General features: G+C 37.3%; 1 non-coding gene across 1 annotated transcript; it reads right to left on the reverse strand.

The window, feature by feature from the left end:
* Window positions 1–351: 351 nt before the first annotated feature.
* Window positions 352–458, reverse strand: LOC136234348 (small nucleolar RNA R71). Its single transcript, XR_010691235.1, has one exon. It is a non-coding gene; the product is annotated as a small nucleolar RNA R71 (small nucleolar RNA).
* Window positions 459–20,794: the final 20,336 nt, after the last annotated feature.

Raw genomic sequence — 20,794 nt, forward strand, 5'->3', positions numbered from 1 at the left:
ACGCTAGGCCACGAGTGGCCGGTGTAACAAACAGTATAGTTAGACCCCAAATTAATGCACATTATTTTGAAATTAAGCCTGCGTTGCTTAATATGTTGCAAAATAATGTAACGTTTTACGGGTTACCTAACGAAAATCCTAATACCCATTTGACAAATTTCTTAGAAATTTGTGACACTTTTAAAATTACTGATGTAACTGCAGAAGCAATCAAACTTCGCCTTTTTCCTTTTACTTTGAAGGATCGAGCCAAAGAATGGTTAACTTCTATGCCAGCCGCATCAATTGAGACTTGGGAGCAATTAGCCCAAGCATTTTTATCAAAAAAAAATTCCTTTAGCAAAAACCGCAAGAGTCATTAAAGAGTTAACATCTTTTTCTTAAAATGATAGTGAAACTCTTTATGAGGCTTGGGAACGTTTTAAAGAACTTCAACGTTTATGCCCACACCACCAATTGTCCGCTGAACTTTTAATGCAAACATTTTATAATGGACTAAATCCTACAACTAGAGGTTCATTGGACGCTATGTCTGGAGGGTTATTCATGAAGAAAACATTTGCCCAAGCAAGAGAACTTTTGGAGGAAATGGCAATCAACAGCAATATGTGGCCCGCGGAACGTGGACACGTACCATCAGCGAAACCATCATCCTCAACTACTTCATCAGTTAAAGGTATAATGAATCTTGATCCAGTAGCGATGTTGCAAGCCCAATTTTCTGCCTTATCGCACAAAATTGATAGGTTTATGGCACCGTGTGATCCTAATGGTCAACCAATCCAAACGGATGTGGATTACGAAGGTATGAGTGAAATTGAACAGGTAAATTTTGTCCAAGGGCAAAACCAAAATAATAACCCTTATTCCAATACATATAATCCTGGATGGAGAAATCATCCTAACTTTAACTGGAGAGATAATAATAATGCTAATGCTAATCAAAATCGTACTACTAATTATCAAAATCAATCCAGAGACACGATTAGCACTTTATCTTCTAAAATCGACAAATTTATTGATGCTATGAGCGGAAAAATAAGTAATCACGACGATGGTTTTAAACGGATCGAGAAAAAATTCGATCAGCTTATTAAAAACCAATCATCCAGCATCCATAATTTGGAGATTCAAATTGGACAACTCGCTAAATCAATTCCATCCCGCAAAGAGGGAAGTCTTCCAAGCCATATGGAAGAAAATTCGAAAGAGCATGTTAAGGCTATCACTCTTCGTTCAGGGAAAAATTACTTAGGCCCGGAAATGCTCGGAAATTCGACCTTACCTGGAACTGATTTATCGAAGCCCAGAGAAGATACATTAAAACAAAAAGATGCACCGATTGACTCTAGTACAAAAACTTTTGTACCCAAACCACCTTTTCCACACAAAGTCCGCAATAAGGACTATGACAAACAACTTTTAACATTTTTAGACAAACTTAAGAATTTGCATATTAATTTAACGTTTATGGATGCGATTACGCAAATTCCCAATTATGGTAAATTCCTCAAAGATTTAATTTCAAAGAAAATCAGTTGGGAAGGAATTTCATCCATTTCACTAACTGAAGATTGTAGTTCGATTGTGTCAAGTAATTTGCCCACAAAACTCAAGGATCCCGGATGTTTTACCATTCCGTGTAAATTGGGAGATATTGAATTCCCAAGTTGTCTTTGTGATTTAGGAGCAAGCATTAACTTGATGCCATTATCTATTTTTAATAAGTTAGGCTTAGAAGAAGACATCAAACGTACCAATATGGTTTTGCAATTAGCGGACCAAACCACTAAAAGACCATACGGTATAATTGAGGATGTTTTAGTTAAAGTTGACAAATTTATTTTTCCTACCGATTTCGTTATTTTAGATTTTGCTTATGACGTAAACTGTTCGCTAATCTTTGGTAGACCGTTCATGAACACGGGACGTGCTCTAGTTGATGTGTCGGAAGGGAAAGTAGTTTTAAGAATAGGCGATGATAAGATTGAGTTTGATATGAATCAAGCGATGAAATATCCTATGGAGGATTTCGCTTGTATGAAACTTGATTTAATTGAAGAATGTGTAAATGACATTATTCAAAAAGAAGAAATAATAGAACCTATAATGAGTGAGGAACTAGAAGATAAGGACCCAGAACCTTTGATTCGAGAAGATGGACCAGTTCCGCCTTCAATTATAGTTCCACCTAAATTAGAACTTAAAGAATTACCAAGTCATTTGAGGTACGCTTTCTTAGGCGAAGGCGATTCTCTACCTATTATTATCTCTAACAAATTAACACAAGTCCAAGAAGAGAAATTGAAAGAAGTTGTTAGAAATAGGATAGGAAATATGGGTTGGCAAATTTCAGACTTAAAAGGTATTAATCCAAGTATTGTAATGCACAGAATTCACTTAGAAGAAGATAAGCCACCTAAAGCGGATAGGCAAAGACGCCTAAATCCGAACATGAAAGAAGTAGTAAAAAATGAGATTACTAAACTTCTGGACAATGGAATTATTTATCCTATTTCGGATAGTGAATGAGTTAGTCCAATCCATTGTGTTCCTAAAAAGGGAGGCATAACAGTTGTAAGGAATGAAGAAGGTGAATTAATACCTACGCGAACCACCACTGGTTGGAGGGTTTGTATAGATTATAGAAATCTAAATAAAGCAACTAGGAAAGATCATTTTCCTCTTCCTTTCATTGATCAAATGATCGAAAGGATAGCTGGTCATGCTTTCTACTGTTTTCTTGATGGTTACTCCGGATTCTTTCAAATATACATTTACCCGGATGACCAAGATAAAACAACCTTCACATGTCCTTACGGAACATTTGCATATAGAAGAATGCCCTTTGGTCTATGTAACGCACCTGCAACATTTCAACGTTGTATGACTGTGATTTTTAATGATTTCATTGAAGATATCATGGAAGTTTTTATGGACGATTTTTCAGTTTATGGAGATTCTTTTGATTCGTGCCTAGAAAATTTGGATAAAATTTTGTCTAGGTGTGAAGAAACAAATTTGGTATTAAATTGGGAAAAATGTCATTTCATGGTTGACGAATGAATTGTTTTAGGTCACAAAATATCTGAAAAAGGATTAGAAGTAGATAGAGCAAAAACCTCAGTAATAGAGAAATTACCCCCTCCAACTATTGTTAAGGGAGTGAGATCATTTTTAGGACATGCTGGTTTTTACAGAAGATTTATTAAGAATTTTTCTGTAATTTCCAAACCACTCACTAATCTACTCATGAAAGATTCTACCTTTGATTTTAATGAAGAATGCGTTAAAGCTTTCGAAACATTGAAAACAGCTTTAGTCAGTGCACCTGTTATTGCTAAACCCGATTGGGATTTACCATTTGAAATTATGTGTGATGCAAGTGATTTAGCTGTCGGATGTGTTCTAGGTCAAAGGAAAGATAAGAAACTTCATGTCATTTATTATGCAAGTCACACACTGTCTGGTGCACAATTAAACTACACCACAACAGAAAAAGAAATGTTAGCCGTAGTTTTTGCATGTGACAAGTTTAGGTCATATTTATTAGGTTCAAAAGTTATTATTTATACTGATCATGCAGCATTAAGATATTTATTTGCTAAAAAGGATGCAAAACCACGTCTAATTAGATGGGTTTTATTGTTATAAGAATTTGATATAGAAATAAAAGACAAAAAGGGAGTAGAAAATCTTGTCGCCGATCATCTATCGAGACTTGAAGATGAAAACGGTCCTATAGGTGAAACTATCGGTATACGAGATGATTTTCCTGATGAACACCTCTATCAAATAAAAAGTGCCATGTCACCTTGGTATGCAGATATTGCTAATTATCTTGCAGCCAATATTGTTCCGGAAGGATTAGATTTCCAACAAAAGAAGAAATTTTTCTTCGATATTAAACAATATTTTTGGGAAGATCCTTTTTTGTTCAAAACTTGTGGTGACGGGATAATTAGGAGATGCGTTGGTGAAAATGAATACGAATCCATAATATCGGAATGCCATTCTAGCTCTTATGGAGGACATAATGGAGCTACCAAAACAGCAGATAGAATATTTGAATGTGGTTTTTTTTGGCCTACGATGTTTAAAGACGTCCGTTCATTTATTACTCGTTGTGATAAGTGCCAAAGAACAGGAAATCTAGGAAGGAAAGATGAGATGCCCCTCACAACCATATTAGAAGTTGAAGTCTTCGATATGTGGGGAATAGATTTCATGGGACCTTTTCCCCCTTCCAATGGTAAAACTTACATATTAGTTGCCGTTGATTATGTTTCAAAGTGGGTTGAAGCAATTGCAACCCCGACGAACGATTCTAAAGTTGTCGTTAATTTTCTTGACGATATATTTTGTAGATTTGGTTGTCCAAGAGTTATCGTTAGTGATGGCGGTACTCATTTTATAAACAAGAGTTTTGAAATGCTTATGAAAAAATTTGGAGTACGCCACCGCGCATCAACGCCGTACCATCCTCATTCAAATGGTCAGGCGGAGATATCAAATCGAGAACTCAAATGGATTCTTGAGAAAATAGTTTCATCTTCTAGAAAAGATTGGTCTTCTAAACTCAATAATGCATTATGGGCATACCGTACTGCATTTAAAACACCAATAGAAATGACTCCGTACCGCTTAGTGTATGGGAAGGCATGTTATTTGCCAGTCGAATTAGAACATAAAGCCTATTGGGCTATTAGAGAACTTAACTTTGATTTACAACAAGCAGGTAAGAAACGTTTGCTCAATTTGAATGAGTTAGATGAGTTACGTCATCTATCTTACGAAAATGCAAAGATTTATAAAGAAAAAGTGAAAAAATGGCACGATGCCAAAATTAAAGTCAAACACTTAAGTCCAGATGGTTAGGACCATATTTAGTCGTCAAAACATTCGATTATGGTTCTTTAGAACTGGAAAGTCCTACCGGAGTTCGATTCAAAGTTAATGGTAATCGATGTAAAATCTATTACGAAAATATTTCACAAATTGAAATTCCGTTCGTAACAAGATTATCTGACGTATAAATTACTCAGTTTATCTTACACAGTTTATTTTGTTTTATTGTTTTTATATTTTTGTTCATTTATTTTATTTTATTTTATTTTTTCCAAAATGCCATTTTTATAATTAGATGACTTTATGTTATGATTTAATGCATAAAATATTTCTATTTCATGATTTTAGATTTAATTTTTAGGAAATTAAGATGAATTTGAAGTTTCAGGCAATTCTCTGCCGAGAATTTAGAATTCCCTGCTGAGAATCCCCTTTTTAAGAATAGTCCAAACAGGTTCGGATTTCTCTGTTCATACCGAGAATTTTAAATTCTCTACCGTGAATCGGGAGGTAGCTTCGATGCCTGATTTCCGCAAGAAAATCAGCGTGTCGCGACCGCGGCTTTGACATTCACGGTCGCGACATGCGTGTTTCCTGCACTATCAGGTCTGAAACACTCTAACCTTTCGACGAACCTCTTGGCAAATGAAACATTAAGTTTCTTCATTCTCGAAAGGTGTAATTTTATACCTTTTCATAATTAATACAAAACCTCTTTTCATCTTCAACTCTTATAAATTAATCCTAGGAGATTCAAGTTCTGTTACAATTCTTTTCATTTTTGTCAGAATTCTGATTTTCTTCGCAAACACCGTTCTTGCTAAAGTAACACAAACTTTGCACTATGCCTACCAAATACAAACCATCTAGGCACAATGATGCCTCAATCAACAAACGCCCAGACTTATCCAAGCGATATGGGGCGCCTTTTCCTATCTTCAACCATGATGAAGGTAGGCGTTATTGGAATCTCCGTTACAAATTCTTCACCGGAATGTTGTATATGGATGAATTCCTTAACAACCAACTTGGAATTAGTGATGACATGAGCCGCTATATGGAGCGCTTAGGGTGGACAAAATTCGCCCAAATGCGATTTCCAATAATAGGTGACTGGATACTCGAATTCTTTTGTACCGTGCGTTTCACTAATAAACGACGAGTACGTCTCAGTTTTCGTCGGGAAGGCGAAATCTTTACTTTCGGCTATCCCGAGTTGCATGCTTGGTTTGGTTTTCCCCCGAGGGATACAATCAAATGTCATCCTGGAAGAGACATGACATCCACGGATGTTTGGAGAATGCTCACTGGATTCTGGCGATTCAATTCAAAACTCGCCTATAATCACTCTTTTCGCTCCAACTCCATGCTGTATCTGCACAAATTCCTGTGTCACAGTTTATTCGGTCGCACATTCAGTAGTGTGGTCCGTGACACAGATCTTTATGTCCTTGGAGATATATTCCAGGGAAATGCAGTAGATTCTTCAAAGATTCTGATGGAGGGTCTTGTCGCCGCTTCTCGGTCCAAAGGTAAGAAGATTGGGTTCGGCAATATAATCTGTGGTATAATTCTCGATTCAAAGGGTACCATTGATGTTCCCTGGAGTGATGATGAATTCTTCCCGACAATTGACTATGAGTTTCTCGAGCACGAAGGACTTGTAAAACGTGTCTTTCGAGCAGGGCCTCAATTTTTGTCTGCACCGGAACGTGAAACTTTCGTGCAGTTTCAAATTGATCATATTAAGGCCAGAAATATCCCGTTTGATAGTGATGAATATGTAGAATAGTTTATGTTTTTCATTTTATTTTTGTATATATTTTGTTTTGTATTAATTATTGGTTTGTTTTCGTTATTTGTACATATGTTAATATAATAAAGATCTTATTTAGTTCAATTCTTAATTTTATTAGACTTATCCATTTGATCCATTATCTATACTTAGCATATTTCATATGGGTCGATTCTAATTATTCTTACTCAAATTAAGATAAAAAGGATTCACATGAACTAATATGGTTTTCTATTTTTTCACACATATATCCACATTTAATTCTATTTGTAACTCAATTTATTTTCAATGAATTAAGTTATCTTTTTATCATTTCAATTCATGTATTAAATATGTATTAACATGCACTTATTATGCATTTAATATGGTTCTCTTAACTTATATGCATTATATAAATGCACATTTACGTTTCATTAATTCTTCATAACCAATTTATTATACTTTAATTCAAAGGTAAAACCTTTGGTTTTCCTTGCAATTAATGTCATTTATTTTAGTTTTTAAGTGCAGGAACACTTAATATTACATTCAGGAACCATTCCACCAACAAAAATGCACAAACCAAGTCATTAGGTACCCAAATTGGCCATTTTGACCAATTCTCTACCGAGAATTAATTAATTCTCGGTATGAGCAGCAAGTTCGGCCAATTTTCAGGGCGAAAATTGCCTGAAGTTCGCGTGTCGCGGCCGCGGCTTTGCCATTCGCGGTCGCGACACGCGTATTATATGCCCATTTCAATCCGATTTTGACACCAAATTTTGCTTATTCCTATTCCTATTCTACCTATTCACCTACCTATACAACCCTATATAAACCTACCTCTTACACAAACCTCACATCACCTCTATTTTTACCCAATCCCTTACTCTAAACTCTTCCCCAAAAAATCTACTTTTACTCTTCCCAATTTATTCACTCCAATTTCTATCCTCTTTTCTATTTTCAATCACTTCCAATTCAAAACCCCCAAACTCATCTTCAAGCTTCACTCTTTCTCTCAATTCCTTCTTCTTCTTCTTCTTCTTCTCAAACCCTAAAAACACTAAACATCATCACCGTGGTTAGGACTAAGCGTGTTGGTAACAAGCCCGCTGTTACGGAAGCTAATCGCCTTCGGGTTCAATGCGGAGCTTATTTCGATATCTATTCGGAGGAGGAAGCCGCTCATTTCAAACATTTTTCACAGGCCGACCGCCAATTTGTAGATATGCACTTCTTAGACTTCCATTCGGTAAGATCATTAAATTTCTCTACTCGAATTGCTGCCTTTATTGAAGCGTTGGGTTGGCAAGAATTCGTTAATATGCGTTTCCCGCGTATTAATGAATATGTAGTGGAATTTTTGGTCACTTTGACCATAAACAAGAAGAAAACTTCCATCTCTTTTAGGAATAATGGTATCACATACACCATTGATTATGAAGCAATGGGAAATATGTTTGGTTTCCCTACTTCTAATTTTTATGATAAGCCTAAAGATTTTGATAATGATGCGGTTTGGCAAACTCTTTCGGACCAAGATTATTTTAATTCGAAAAACACTTCAAGCAAGTTGATTAAGGACAATTGTGTGTTCTTCTTTCATAAGTATTTGAGTTTCTCCTTGTTTGGTCGTGTGGAGAGTTCCAAGATTCAGGTTCGGGATTTGTATGTTTTAGATAGCTTGCTTAAAGGCTTGCGGATTGATAGCATTGGTATTTTGTTTGATAATTTGTTCCGTGCTTCGAGGGCTAGTACCATTCAGATCCCTCTTTGTAATTTTATCACCGCTATTGTGTTGGGAGCACGGGGTGAGTTGGCCGATTATGACATGTCCACCTACCGTGGGTATGTTCCACTTTTGGATATCTCGGCTCTTGAGTGAGCTCATTTATTGCTTCCACAAGGACCTCCCGTCTTTATTTCGTATGCCTCCCGTATTGCCCATCTTCGTGGCACTATGGGTGGTGGCGCTTCAAGTTCTCAATTTGTAGGTACCGACGGCGGCGGAGAGGCGGAAGGCGAGGAGGATGAACCACCGGCTCAAGCACAACCCCAAGCACCTCAAGCGGAGGATGATCCGGTAGATTTGTGGAGGATTTTGAACCAAATCAATTCCAACAATCGTCAAATGAACTTGAGAATTGATGATTTGGTTGAAAACAATATGGTGATGAATGACAACCTCAACCTTTTGAGGCGTGAACATCGATCGACTCGGCATCGGATGCTTTCCTTTTTCCGACGCCGCAATGTGGAGACGTCACCTACACCTCCCGATTCCCCACCTCAAGCATAGGTTGTTTTCCTTTCATTTTATTTTTATCTTGTTATATTTGGTACAATTTTAATTTTTCTATGTTTGGTACAATTTTTCATTTTTCATTTTATGTTGAATGTTTAATTTGCTACAATTTCAATCTTTGTTTCATATGCCTTATTTCGTATTTATTTTTTATGTTTTCTCCATTATTTTTGCACCAATGAGGACATGGTCCAATTTAAGTATGGGAGGAGACATACACATATCAATTTCTATACGTATACGAATAAATGCAACAAAGATATTATTTTGCAAAACAAATAACAAATGCAACGAATCATTTATATGCAAATGCAACGTATTTTGCAACATAAACTTGTTTAAAACGCTATTTTTATTAACTTTACATTTTTCATATGTTTATAAATTAACCATAAGTTAATATGATTATTTTTAGGTTATCTTTATCAATAGAAATAATATATTTCTATACGGGTAATATTTTTCAAATTTTTTCACAAATCTCCGATACAATTTTAAGTAAAATTGTCTCGAGTAAATGTATTTTAGTTAAATAAATTCTTTATTTTTAATCTCTATTTTACATCATGCAATTCATGATACAATAAATCTTATTTTAAGTTTTCAATTAGGTTTATAAGCATTAAATTGAACTAACAATTTTTAGCTCGGTTTGATTTCGTCTTACATTAACACCAATTGAAGTTTTTAAGGAAACTTTAGTCATAATACATGTTGAATTTTAAGTAAATATAGGATGAATGTGCTATCTTTCTTTTTCCCAATTTCAATTTTATAATTCATATTAATTAATCAATTAGTTGAATTCTTAACTTTTGGCCACGATTGAGACCAACCTTATCACAATCGAGGTATGAAAGGGAAGAAAATTAAGTACCATTTACTTTTGGCCACGGTTGCGACCACCCTTATCACAATCGAGGTATAGAAGGAACGTTTAAAGAAAAATAAAGAGTGTATAAGTTTAAAGTAACGATTGCGTCCACCCATGGCATGGTCGGTACCTCTTAAGCAAACACAAAACAATAAAATACGTATAAGGTTACGGTTGAAACCACCCTTATTTCGGGTGTAACCAAGCAAAAAAATTTAAAATTAAGAACTTATTCATTTAATATATCTTATATATTAGTTTAGGTTTGGGAAAGGAAATTTAGTTCTTTGAAATGCTTTGAGATGAAAAACTCAATAACATGCGTGCTTATATCGTCCCGAATGCTTCAATTCAAAATTGAAAATACAAGACGAATGATATATCATATTTATACTAAGTTAGTTTGATATTTTGCGTATAAATTTGCCATGCGAAGTTAGTCTTTTCGGCTTAACTAATTTAAAAGGTAATATAGAGATATATGTTCTATTTTCATAAAAAGATTAGTTAAAGAATAAATTCAGTGAAATTTTGCTCGGGACTAGCAAAAGATTAAGTGTGGAGATTTGTTAAGCCAAAAATATACCTAAAATATCATCAATAATTACATCAATATTGCTACGAATTTATGCTATTTATACCTATTTAGAATACGACGAAAATTAATAACGTCAAGTCGAGGACACGAACGAGAGCCGAAGAGGTGAAAAACGCTCCGTGCCGCGACCGCGACCCCCAATATTCACGGTCGCGACACGCGTCCCTCAGCCCTCCTTCCCTTCGTCCGAAGTACAAATTGTTGCTCCCCCATTCTCGGTAGAGAATTTAATATTCTCGGTACGAGCAGGAGATTTTAGAAGCCTAGTTACACACTTTCGTTTTCGACGAAACGTGATCGTTCGGGTGGATAAAGACGTCCTTTCGCAGCGGACACGATCCTTCACAACGGACATGACACTTCAATCAAGACTCTTCAACATCTATAAATAAAGAGTTGATGGAGAGTTGAAAAATAATGTTATATGTGTAGAAGAAAGAGATTCGTGTAGAATTTATGCAGAAATTCCGAGTCAAATGATTCAGAAGTTAGATTTCGATTCTGTAAAAAGCAATATGATGTACACACATTGTTTACTAAATAATAACAAACTCAGTAGCATTTAGACATTGTTCCAGTTTAGTTTTCATTTTGGTAGTAGACCGACCCAGTCTCTATTACGAAGATTCAACGAGAAGATTGAGTAGAGGATTCACCCCTAAGCCTGACAAACTCTAACGAAACCCAAGGAAAGGATTGACAACCCGTTCACTTGCACGCCGTCGAAGAATTCAATGGTCCATGTTCTCTGTAAACTTGTATCAATTTATATTTCATCTAATAAAGTCCGTTCTATTCGATAGATTTTTATGCAGCACTTATGGTAACCAATCCACTAAAGTGACTGCTGGTATTTTCATTAAAACGTATTTAATCCAAAATCTTTACAAGGAAACTTTGTTGAACACTTAGGCAAATTATTATCTCGAAAGAGTTTTAATTTGATTAAGGGCAACTATCCCGAAAGGGTTTTGTCGCGTTCAAAGCCAATTAATTAGAGGTTCCGTCATTTATTTCATTTTTATAATTCGTACAAAGTTTAAAGTTGTTTTCTTTGCTTAATGCAAACAAATATACTTGTTTACTTTTCTAAAGTACTAAAACGTTCCTGTTTTGCAAATTCATTTTTAAATCAGAATATTTTCTAACATCTTCATATTCTAATCTAATTCTCATTCTAGCAATTTCAAAACCAAAACTGATTAAACGATTTTCCATATTATAAACCTTTAAAGTAAATTTAACCGATTATAAATAAGTTTTGTTGAAAAACGTTCCCTGTGGGATCGATATCTTTTATTACTACAAGCGTATACCGTGCACTTGCGGAAATCGCTCAACAGGGATTATCAATTAGTCGGCTTCCCCTATTCTTTGGATCCAATTATACATTCTGGAAGAATAGGATGAAGAACTTTATTCAAGCCACAAACATGAGTGCATGGCTTGCAATAGTTCAGGGCCCATACGTGCCATATAAAACTGTTAACAATGAGAAAGTTGTTAAGAGTGAAACTGAGTGGTCAGAAGATGACCTTAGAAAACTTCAAAACAATGCTTCGGCTATCAATATGCTTCACTGTGCTTTAGATGCTGCAGAATACAATAAGATTTCAGGTTGTGAGTCAGCACAGGAGATTTGGAAAAAGCTTGAAGTGACCTACGAAGGCACAAGCAAGGTCAAGGAATCAAAAGTAAATCAACATATGAGATTATACGAGTTGTTCGAGATGAATGATAATGAGGACATCTCGGGAATGAACGCTAGATTTACCAACTTTATAAACGAGCTGAAAAGACTTGGAAAGAACTTCACCGAAGAAGAACAGGTGAAGAAGATCTTGAGAAGTCTTCCCAAAAGCTGGCAGGCCAAAAAGACTGTAGTGGAGGAAGCTCAGGACCTGACTAAGTATAAGTACGATGAGATGATCGGATCGTTGCTGACTCATGAGATATCAATGAAAAACTTTGAAGAAAAACAAAGTCAGAAGACAAGAAACAAAAATCACTTGTCATGAAAGCTGACTCCACCGAAGCTGACTCATCAGATGATGAGGAAATGGCAATGTTCACCAGGAAAATGAAGAAGCTGTTCAGGAAAAATGATAGGAACAGCAAAAGGCCATTCAGAAGAAATGAGAAATACAAAGCTGAGCCCAGCGACAACAAGTATAAGAAGGACATCTCAAAGCCTGTCACATGTTTCGAGTGCCGCCAACCTGGGCACATCAAGTCAAGCGGTCCCATGCTGAAGAAAGACAAGAAGGGCAGCAGAAAGTCTATGGTAGCCATATGGAGTGACAGTGATGAGTCAACTGTTGAAACACCTTTCCACAAGATTTTGATTTGACAAAATCATCCATGATTAAGAGGCAATTAAATTTAGATGCTTTGATTTAATTGTACTAATATGTTTGTTAAATATTGAGTGCAAAAATATATAAAGTAAAGACAGGACAAAAGTCAGCACAAACAAAGCTGAGTAGAACGGAACTCAGTATGACAGAATGAAAGCTGAGTGGAGTAGGACTCAGAAGCAAAACGAGGCTGACTAAAGTTGAAGACTTCTTCAGGAGAGCTTAAACAGAACGGAGCTGACCTAGAAGGAACTCAGCATGAACGTTGAATATTCGAAGAGAACAAACGAAGCTGAGTGACAGTCAGGACAGCATGAAGAATCCGTTCACTAAAGGACAAAGTCTGCCAATCTTCTGCACCAATAATTGGAACCTCGAAGACACCTAAAAGACTAATTCCAAGAGTCATGGGACGTTGGATTATTGGAAACAGACTACTGGCACAAAAAGACAAGCCAGACGCAAGAAGACAAAACTGTCGCCTGAAGAAAACAGTAAAAGGGAATGGCGGAGCAGTCTGAAGACTAACCAAAAATTGTTCCCCTAAAGAGCCGTTTTGGTGTTAATGGTAACAACAATTCAAAGGATCCAAATCTGCAATTTCCTTCTATAAAAGGACAATGAAGAACCTTGGATCTGCACCGAAGCATCAAGAGAAAAATACAAAGAGAGAAAATCTTGAAAGCACTCAAATACAAAAGGATCTTACACCCACTTTTCTATTCTCTGTGTAAATGCTAGATTGATTGTTGTGTAATCATCTAAAGTGTTTTTTAGCATAAAAAGAACAAGTGTGTGATCAATAGGAATATTGAGAGTGTTAAGCTGAGTGCTTGGTTGTAAGCATTCAGTGGTAGAGAAATCTAGGTGCTAGGTTGTAGCACTTAGTAGGAGTTGAGTAGACGAATAGAGGAAGGTACTCTTGCATATTCAACTGCCTTGTAATTGGTTTGTGCTCTACCGTTAAAGAGCTCAGTATTGAATTCAAAAAGCCCGGAGGACTCTAGGGACTGGACGTAGGCAGAGAGGCCGAACCAGGATAAGTGATACTGAGTAATCTCTGAACTCTCTCTTATATTGTATGTGTTGTTTGCTAAATTTACTCAGCATATAAATTGGCTAAGCTGACCTTGAGTAAATAAGTGGTGCTGAGTTAGAAGTTGACCTCCAAGAGTGTCAATTCTCAACTCACGAGAAAACAACTTTAGTCAACATCTGACTAAAGCTGTCTTCTAACATATCTCACCAAGCTAACCAAAAGCAGAGTTAATAAACTCTCCAAATTACTTCCAGTCAGCTTAATTAAAACGCGAGAAAGTTATATTAGTTCCTAACCCCCCATTGGAACTAATTATCAAGGACCAACAAGTGGTATCAGAGCCTAAGCTCACTACTCAAAGATTTAACAATCTTGAGCTGATCCCTAAAAAATGGGTGAGAATAGCACTCGGTTCCTTCCAGGAAACCAAACAACACAGATACTCCCTGAGGGACTATCAATCACTAGACCTCCCCTATTCTTTGGATCTAATTATACATTTTGGAAGAATAGGATGAAGAACTTTATTCAAGCCACAAACATGAGTGCATGGCTTGCAATAGTTCAAGGTCCACATATACCTTATAAAACTGTTGATAATGAGAAAGTTATCAAAAGTGAAACTAAGTGGACAGAGGATGACCTCAGAAAATTACAAAATAATGCTTCGGCTATCAATATGCTTCACTGTGCGTTAGATGCTGCAGAATACAATAAGATTTCAGGTTGTGAGTCAGCACAGGAGATCTGGAAGAAGTTGGAAGTGACCTATAAAGGCACTAGCAAGGTCAAGGAATCCAAAGTGAACCAACACATGTGATTGTATGAGCTGTTTGAGATGAATGAGAATGAAGACATCTCAGAAATGAACGCAAGGTTCACAAATATTATAAATGAGCTAAAAAGGCTTGGAAAGAACTTCACTGAAGAGGAACAGGTGAAGAAAATTCTGAGAAGTCTGCCTAAGAGTTGGCAAGCAAAGAAAACAGCCGTAGAAGAAGCTCAAGACTTGACTACCTATAAATATGATGAGCTGATCGGATCCCTGCTGACCCATGAAATCTCTATGAAAAACTTTGAAGCCAAAGAGAAAGAAAAATCAGAAGATAAGAAACAAAAGTCACTTGTCATGAAAGCTGACTCGACTGAAGCTGAGTCAACTGATGATGAGGAAATAGCCATATTCACCAGAAAAATGAAGAAGCTGTTCAGAAGGAATGATAGAAACGGCAAAAGGTCATTTAGAAGAAATGACAAGTATAAAGCTGAGTCAAGTGACAAGTACAAGAAGGACAGCTCGAAGTCTGTCACATGTTTTGAGTGTCATCAAACCGGGCACATCAAGTCAAGCTGTCCCAACCTCAAGAAAGAGAAGAAGGGAAGCAAAAAGGCTATGGTAGCCACATGGAGTGACAGTGATGAGTCAACATCATCTGAAGCTGAGCAAAATGAAACAGCCAACATATGTTTTATGGCAGATGATGGAGCTGACCAATCCCAATTTGAGCAAGCTGACCTTTCTAATGAAACTGACCAAGAGAATCACAACAATGAGGTAACATCCTTACTTTTGCTTAGAAACGAAATGGTAAATGCCCTGAGTGACTTATATACACTAACTAAGAAGTGTAACAAAAAGATTAAGGCACTCAGCAGGCGCTGTGATGAGATTGAAGAGGTCAAGCTAAGTGACCTCCGATATCTTCTCCAGGACAACTCTGACTTGCATACCAACATGAAAATCTTACATAAGTTTGTCACGGAGGTTCAATCTGAGTCAAAGAAACTTAGAAAGGATATCACAACATTACAAAGTCAAGGGAAGGGCTCAAAAAGAAATAAACCCCATGTTGGGTACGCAAATACCAGTCAGCATAAGCAATTTACTCAATGTGAGTGTTGTGGAAAAATGGGACACACAAAGGATGTGTGCTGGCATAACAAGCGGATTGTCCAATGTGACTTCTGTGGAAGAAAAGGGCATACCATAAAAGTATGTTGGCATGCTCAACACAATAATGCTGACCATACTCAGTTCAACCCACAAAGGGTACCTTTTTGTGATTTCTGTGGTAAGCCAGGCCACACCACAAAAGTATGCCGTCACAAGTTAAAATATGATTTTGCACCTGTTTATACTAACAAGAAAGGACCTAAAAGGAATTGGGTACCTAAAAATGAATAGTTTAAACTGCAGGTCAGCTTGACATGCATGGAGAAGTCAAAACTATGGTATATAGACAGCGCATGCTCAAGGCACATGACAGGTGATGAAACTCATTTCATCACACTAGAGCTTAAACGAGGTGGAAGTGTAAGCTTCAGAGACAACAAGAAGGGTAAGATAGTCGGCTCAGGTACTATCGGAGGTAACCCAACCATTGAGTCTGTCTCCTTAGTTAAAGGTCTCAAATACAATCTGCTGAGTGTAGCTCAGCTTTGCAAGAGCGGCAGAAAGGTTGTATTTGATGATACTAAGTGTCAAATACTCGAGGGAAATACAAATGAATTGATTTTAACTGCCCCCCGTGTAGAAAATGTATATATGTTAAACTTAAAAAAACGGTTTTCTAAAAACATATGCTTAGTGTCTAAAGAGGACAACTCCTGGCTATGGCATAGAAGACTTGGGCATGTCAGCATGGACCTTCTTGCTAAATTAGCTAGAAAGCAATTAGTTGAGGGATAACCAAATTAAAATTTGAAAAAGATCAACTGTGTAAAGCCTGTCAGCAAGGCAAACAAACTAAAAAGTCATTTCATAGCAAAAATATTGTCTCAACCAAAAGACCATTGGAATTACTACACTTGGATCTTTTTGGACCTATCCAGCCACTCAGCTTGGGAGGTAAGAAATTTTCCTTGGTTATTGTAGATGATTTCTCTCGGTACACGTGGATCATCTTGCTGAGTAGCAAGGATGAAACCTTTGAGATGTTTACCACATTGATCAAAAAGCTTGAAAATGACAAAGACCTAAGAGTAGCTCACATTAGAAGCGACAATGGTGGAGAATTCAAAAACCAACAGTTTGATGAATTCTGTGAAACCATCGGTATTGACCACAACTTCTCTGCTCCTAGAACACCTCAACAAAATGGGGTCGTTGAAAGGAAAAATAGAACCATTGTCGAAATAGCTAGGACAATGCTGAGTGAAAATAGGCTTCCAAAGTACTTCTGGGGTGAAGCTGTTCACACAGCATGTTACACACTGAATAGGGCTCTAGTTAGACCTATACTTAAGAAAACCCCATATGAGCTTTGGAAAGGACGAAAGCCCAACATTGGATACTTTCGTGCCTTTGGGTGTAAATGCTTTATACTCAATACAAAAGACAACCTTTCTAAATTTGATGCTAAAGCTGACGAGGCGATCTTTTTAGGGTACTCAACAAACAGTAAAGCATATAGAGTATTTAATAAAAGAACTCAGGTTGTAGAAGAGTCTGTACATGTTGAGTTCGATGAAACTGACCCTAAGTCAGCTCAGTCTGAAGAAGATGAACCAGGCTCAGCTTCCGCTGATCAACCAGAAGCCTCTGTGTCATCTATACAGGAGCTGACCCAAAGTAAGCAAGAAATTGAAATATCATTTGCTGACCAATCTACTCCTGTAGAGATTGTAGAAACCCCTCTTCCAAACGACTCAACATTGCCCAAGGAAATAAAGATCCCAAGAGGACATACAGAACAAGCCATTCTTGATGCCGCCAACAACAAATTAATGACCAGAGATCAGCTTAGAAAATACCTCAGCAATGTTGCATTCGTCTCAATACATGAGCCAAAGAACTTTGCCGATGCTGAGCAAGATGAATATTGGATCAATGCTATGCAAGAAGAGCTTGATCAATTCACCAAAAATGAGGTATGGGATTTAGTACCTAAACCTAGGAATCAAAAGCCCATAAGAACCAAGTGGGTCTTTAGAAATAAGCTAGATGAGCATGGAAATGTGATTAGAAACAAAGCTCGACTTATAGCCCAAGGCTATAGTCAGCAAGAGGGTATAGACTATGGAGAAACATTTGCTCCTGTTGCTAGATTAGAAGCAATACGTATATTGTGTGCCTATGCCAGTTACATGAACTTCAAACTATACCAAATGGATGTAAAAAGTGCGTTTCTTAATGGCTTTATAAACGAAGAGGTATATGTTAATCAACCTCCTGGGTTTGAAGATCCAAAATTTCCAAACCACGTTTATAGACTCAAAAAGGCCCTGTACGGCCTAAAGCAAGCTCCAAGAGCTTGGTATGAAAGGTTGACCAACTTCCTGCTGACCAGGAACTATGTTAGGGGAAAAGCTGACACAACCTTGTTCATTAAGAAAAAGGGTAAACATACCCTACTTGCACAAATATATGTAGATGATATAATATTTGGTGCTACTGACGATTCTTTATGCAAAGAATTTAGCCAACAGATGCAAACTGAGTTTGAGATGTCAATGATGGGTGAACTCAACTTCTTCCTTGGACTTCAAATCAAGCAAAGTAAGAATGGCATCTTTATAAGTCAGTCTAAGTACACCAAGGAAATGTTAAAGAAATTCAGCATGGTAGATTGCAAACCAATATCAACCCCCATGGGTACTGATACTGTCCTATGCAAGGATGAGAAGAGTAAGTCAGTTGATAGTAAGCTCTATCGAGGTATGATAGGTTCTTTACTCTATCTCACTGCTAGTAGACCAGATATTCAATACTCAGTATGCTATTGTGCTAGATATCAAGCTGACCCCAGGGAATCTCATCTAACTGCTGTAAAAAGAATTTTTAGATACTTGCAAGGCTCAGTTGATGCAGGTCTATGGTATCCAACCTCAAATGACTTCACACTTATTGGATATACTGATGCTGACTATGGACGAGATAAGCTAGAACGGAAGAGTACTTCGGGAGGATGCCGTTTTCTCGCAAGCTGCCTAGTATCTTGGTTCAGCAAGAAGCAATCATCTGTAGCCCTATCTACAACTGAAGCTGAGTACGTGGCTGCTGGAAGCTGTGTTGCACAAGTCCTATGGATAAAGCAACAGCTTGAGGATTACGGAGTCAAAACAAAGACAATAGAGATCAAATGCGACAACAAAAGTGCCATTGATCTATCTAAGAATCCAGTCCAACACAGCAGGATGAAGCATGTTAGCATAAGGCATCACTTCATTAGAGACCATGTACTAAAAGATGAGATCAAGCTGACCTACGTGCCAACAAATGATCAGCTTGCAGATATCTTCACTAAACCCTTAGCACGAGAACAATTCAACACACTAAGGGAAGCAATTGGTATGTCAAATCCACTCTAAATAATTCTGTATGATTGAATGATTGCTATACTGAGTGGAAATTTGAATGAATGTGCAAATGCCATGCTAAGTAAATTAACAATAAATATCTACTCTCTATTAAGTTTAAAAATAGAAAAATAACCTCATGCTAAATAGACAAACATTGAGTGGTTATACTGAGTAGATACAAATGTTGAGTAAATATCCTATGCTAAGTAGATAGACATATTGAGTCTTCATCTTATGCTGAGTAGAAGCACATACTGAGTGCTCAAATGTATGCTGAGTCATTTAGAGATAGACAAAACATGGGCACTCAACATCACGAATGCTTCGAATTCTAGAAAAATCAAAAAGAAACCCACTCGCGTAAAATGAACTTACACGTGTAACCTCTGGCACCTTGGAAAGACGCACATTAATGACAAATCCCATGCGCCGAAGATGTCATAAATGACAGAATCTTTGTCGATTGAACGTCCCTAAGTAAAACGGCTAGTTAATGAATAAGGGCCGCCGTAAATCGGTATAAAAAGTGGAAGAATCCCCACTCCTCACTCTTTACGCTTGTAATCTCCTGCAAATCGAACTTCTCCCTAAAAACCTCAAAACCTTCAAAAATGGCTTCCAGCAAAAACAAAACCCCTAAAGCTCAAACCTCAAACAAACCCACTCAGGCTGACCAGGCGGGTCCTTCGACGGAAATAGAAAGGAAAATGATCAAAGTGCACACAAAGGTCAATAATCTGGAGGTTCTAAAATGTCGATGGTTTTCTAAAAGCTTTGTCTCATCTGAGAAACCATTCTGTGAATGGATCGAGAAGAACAAATGGAAAGGTCTCTTCTCTCTTTCAGGAACAACCTATCCCAGGTTAGTACGGGAATTCTACTCGAATCTACATGTTGATGCTGATGACTCTGACTATTTGGAGACCTCAGTTAAAGGTCAGAAAATCATCATAACCCCTGCCTATCTAGCCACCTTACTAGATTTACCAGACGAAGGAATTCAGTTTAGAACGACGAAGGAAAAAGTACCAAAAGACACGGCTGAGAAGCTCAAAGGGTTCTGTAAACCTAAGGATCATAAGGGCGAGATACCCAGCACTTGTATGGGTAAAGAACAAAAGATGGTCCACTTCATGCTGACCAACTTTATCTTCCCCAAACTAAGCTCAGCTTCATCCGCATCAAACTTCGAACAGTGCTTCATCTAGCACATGTTGACCTACACTCCGTTCAATCTTCCCGTCTTTCTGGTTGGAGCGTTTCAACGAAGTGGTAAGAAACTCCGCTTGGGCTCTCTCATTACAAAAATTATACAGGATAAGCAAATAGAGACGGTGAATGAAACAAGTACATTGGGAAGTGAAATCACTGCAGTTCTACTAGATGGACTGTTATACAATCAACCCTTGAAGGGATATGAAGGAGCTGGAGATGCTGAAGAAGATGAAGAAGCTGAGCAACCAGAAACTGAGCTTGAAGCTGAGCCTGCAAAAGATGTTGAGGCTCATGCTGAGTCACCTGAGACAGCTCAGCCTGAGAGAAGGAAGAAGAGAAAGGCTGTAGAAACCTGCTCAAAAGACATTCATGCTGTCCCAAAGAAAGTAAGGCTTTCATCAAAAGAAAAAGCTAAAACTGACAATGCTAAGGAGCAAGCTGAGTTAGCTGAGAAAAGAAAAAGGCAAGAAGAGCCTGAGG

This window comes from Euphorbia lathyris, chromosome 6 (assembly GCF_963576675.1).
Source record: "Euphorbia lathyris chromosome 6, ddEupLath1.1, whole genome shotgun sequence".
In the NCBI taxonomy this organism is placed as follows: Eukaryota; Viridiplantae; Streptophyta; class Magnoliopsida; order Malpighiales; family Euphorbiaceae; genus Euphorbia; species Euphorbia lathyris.